The following is a 3,793-nucleotide window of genomic DNA, read 5'->3' as shown; positions in this document are numbered from 1 at the left end:
GATGAATGTTGTGGAGAGACATAATATTTTTGGCTGTTTATCTGAAACTAAAACTATTCAACTAGAGAAAAAAAATTTTTTTTAAAGCAGCTAGACAACTCACTAGAACTGCACTGTTCATTTGGTAGCTGTTAGTCACATGTTACTACCGAGCACCTGAAGTGTGTCTAGCCCCCAAGTGTTATGTGCCGTTAAGTGTAAAACAGTCTGGATTTCAAAGACTTGCCACCAAAAACAGAGTAATAGTTCTCATATTCTGTTTACTTAATGAAGTCCATTCTTAAGTGATTATACAATGCTTAGACCACCACTCAGGCAAAAAGCATATAATGATCAGTCCTGAGGCCACATTAGGCAACGCTGACAACTCATTACTGGGGATTCGGATTCTTCTAGTCTCATCTAGACATGGAAAAATCACTGGCAATTAATATTCTGGGACAGAAAAGATCTCTTATGGTCTAAAGAAAACCTACTTAGGCTATTAAAAATATTATGATTAAAACGCATACTGGTCATAGACGGCAAATTTATTTCCTAACTTGTGAAAACTAAAATGAGGGGCTCACGCTCCACCAAGTATAAACAGCTGATTTAATACTCTTTAGAAAAGTATTAAATACTTTATACAATACTATAAACGAGAAAGATACCCTACAGAGGAAGCTTTTCACTTTTGACACTCAGCTTCAACAATTATTTTGCAGGAATACACAAATGTCGAGCTGAATCAACATGCTATTTTGTATTCAATTGCATATTTCCTACTTTTTAAAAAAATTCGGATCACCACCCACTAAAGTGATTTTATGACCCAATAACTCAGGACCTACAGTTTGAAACACTGGTTTGGCGCTCTTAACACTCAGTAATTCCCAGAGGAGTAATTATTATACTATCTCAGCTATTAAAATAAAAAGTACACAATGTCTAGTGTACTGCTCTCTAAACCAAGAACGCCTAGATAATAACTGGAATAAAATGTCTTTAAGTTATAAACATTTGACACTAACTTGTTTAATACTGATCTCGTCACTCTGTAAACTGAACGCAGTGATTTACACTTTTTTTTTTTTTTTTTTAAGAAATGGGTGTTTTGTTTCCCTCCACTTTTCACACTTGCAAGATTCTTTAGTGTCTCAAGTTCAACAGAGCTTCAGTTAAAGTGAGGGGAACCCATAGCCTGTCTACACATAAAAATACTCTCTAGCTGTCACCGCAATGTAACTATGCAAAAAAGTTAGCTTTTCCCCCCTCACACTGTCATTGTACCTAAGTGATACATTTTAAAATATTACTTAGTATCACTGAATTTACAAGACAAGAAATTTGTCTATTCTCTGAAAGTTGAAGTTTCAAAATAATACTTTTAACAAACATGTATAATAAATCAAACATTCTCACAAAACTCAAAGAAACTTCCAAGTTTTTACTTCCCTAACTACACATACTTCCTGAATACACAGTAAATAAAACCAGAATCTGCCAAACACCAAAAGAATTCTGGATATAAACAATTATTTTCTAAACTACATATAAACTTGGAATTTGACATTCATACTTCAGGCCAACAGAAATAAATGCAAAAGAACGCCACATGATGTTTTAACTTTAGGAACTGGATGCCAAGAAAGCAGTATTTATCAGTGAAGTCAAACAGCAAAACCAAGTCTCCGGATTTACCTTAAGATTTTAACATTCACTGTCATCCCTGCCTTTTTCCTGCCTGCGCACCTTCTGCTAAGTCTGTTTTTTAAAAACTGAAAAGTTGAAAAATACATACCATCACCTCTGACACAGAACCTACCGTAAAAGTTTAAAAACCGAAGGGCATTACTAGCCAAGGACATACAGGTTACCACATTACTCACACTAGAGCCCGCCGGGGAAGTTTATTACCGAGCCTTCCGAGAGGCACTCGGTTCCGAGAGTTTGCAGTGTCGAGTCAAAAGGCCAGCGCAGCTTCCGGTGACACCAAGTCGCAAATCTTCAAGCCCCATTCCCCGGGATACGATTTCCTCCCGCTCCCGCGTTCCCCTCCCCCTCGCCAAGGACGGCTGCCGCAGCGGACCGCCAGCCGCAGCAGCTGCTTCAGGAATAGAGGCCGCACTTGGCCGCGGGGAGCAGGGGCAAGGAGCCAGCCACGACTCTCCCGCCCACCCCGCCCGCGCCTTCCCGCCCCGTCCCCCGCCCCTAGCACTTCCTACCTTCCCTCCTTCATCCCAACCCCCAAGGCCAAGGTCTCCCCGGCCCACAAACATGATAGCGGAAGTGATGTCAGAAGCACCTGGCAGCCCCTACAACCAGTCACGCCACACCAAGAGGCGGCGCCGACCAACTGGCGCCAGCCGGAGGGCGGGCCTTCCGCCCGCCCCAAGTTTGATTGAAGCGGGGGGAAGGGCGGGGTAAGGAATGTGAAGAATGACCCCCCCTCCCCCGCCCCGTCGGTGAGGAGCTAGGCGGGAAGCGGAGGGGGTTGGGGCCAGCCCCGCGGCGGCCACGCGGCACCCTTCCCCCGTGCCCGAACGCCCACTACCTCCGCTCGCAGCCCACCGGCCGCCCCGGGGCAACCCGCCCGCTGGCGAGAGCAGGCCGCCCCACGAATCCCAGCCCGCGCTAGCAGGACGGGCGCGGGCCGGCCCACGGCTCTCCCCTCCCGCCTACCCGCCGCCGTGGTTCTCGGGGAGATAAAATGGCGACGGGCCCCGGCCCGCGCTCGTCGTCCCGTCCGCCGTACCCACCTCGACCTCGCGGAGAGGGCCGTCACCGCCGCAGTAATGACCCGGCCCTCGCGCCCGCCGCCGCCGGGAGAGCAGCGCACCAGGACCCGGATGGAGGCGCAGGCGGGCGCCGCCGCGGCGGCCTGAGGGAAAGCAGCGCGGGCGCCGGGAGGCCGAGACAGGGGCGGGCACCGCGGACAGCGCGCAAGCCCATTGGTGAGGCCGTCTGATTGAAGTGCGCGTCGCTCTTTCGCCTCGGCCTAGCGGAGCTCGTCAGTCCCCCACTGGAGGGCGGCGGCTGGTCCCGCCTCGCGCCGGGCGGCCACCGCGGGAGAGGCGGGTCTGGACCGCCCCCCGGTATTATCTCCTTCCTTTCTATTGGAGGGCTGGGTGAGTGGCGGGGGTGGTGTCCCCCAGGTCCCGCCCTTTGCGCGTGATGGGCTGGCTATGTCACGTGGCCGCTGAGCGCGCTGCTCGCAGGGCGGGGCAGTTGCTTTGCTCACTCGGGCGGTTTGGGGGAGTTTACACGTGCGCAACCCGGAAGGTCCGAACTCTGTCCAGGGTGCAGCCTCCGGCTCTTACCTGTCCGCTTGACCCTGAGCCCTCCAGGAGGCCTTAGCCAGGCCAACTCTCTCTGCCTCACATTGCTCATCTGTCAAATGGAGATGTGTCCACTCAGCCTCTTAATGTTATTCCTTTACGTTTTGTGGTTTGGGTTTTTTTGTGTGTCTTATTTGTTTGTTCGGTTTTGGTTTTTTTCCAGACAGAGTCTCACTCTTTAGCTAGGGCTGGAGTGCAGTGGCGCGGGTCACGGCTCACGGTAGCCTCAACACCCGGGATCTAGAGATCCTCCCACCTCAACCTCCTTGAGTTTTCTTTTGTTATCTATTTCCATCCCATGTTTTGAAGATTTTTGCGTTCTAACGTTTTTCAAAGCAGTCCTTGATTTTCTTGTTATAAAATCAATCCAAAGCAGAGTCCCTCCATCCCCATTGCGACTTTCACATGCTAGGATGTGAATCACTACTTCAGGTGCCCTTCGAGATTTCTGCCAGTTCTAAGATTTTATGGCT

The 3,793-nt window shown here is 49.7% G+C and overlaps 1 long non-coding RNA gene across 1 annotated transcript in view; it reads right to left on the bottom strand.

The window, feature by feature from the left end:
* The window catches only part of LOC116543144, a 12,347-nt gene extending 9,383 nt beyond the window's left edge, over positions 1-2,964 (bottom strand). Inside the window, exon 1 of the long non-coding RNA XR_004265490.1 lies at positions 2,742-2,964. This is a non-coding gene — a long non-coding RNA (uncharacterized LOC116543144). The remainder of the gene's footprint in view (positions 1-2,741) is intronic.
* Between the last annotated feature and the right edge of the window lie 829 nt (positions 2,965-3,793).

This window comes from Sapajus apella, unplaced genomic scaffold (assembly GCF_009761245.1).
Source record: "Sapajus apella isolate SASKATOON/1434 unplaced genomic scaffold, GSC_monkey_1.0 scaffold182, whole genome shotgun sequence".
Classification (NCBI taxonomy): Eukaryota; Metazoa; Chordata; class Mammalia; order Primates; family Cebidae; genus Sapajus; species Sapajus apella.
Note: the sequence above shows the minus strand (reverse complement) of the source record. Positions and strands in the feature narration are given on the sequence as shown.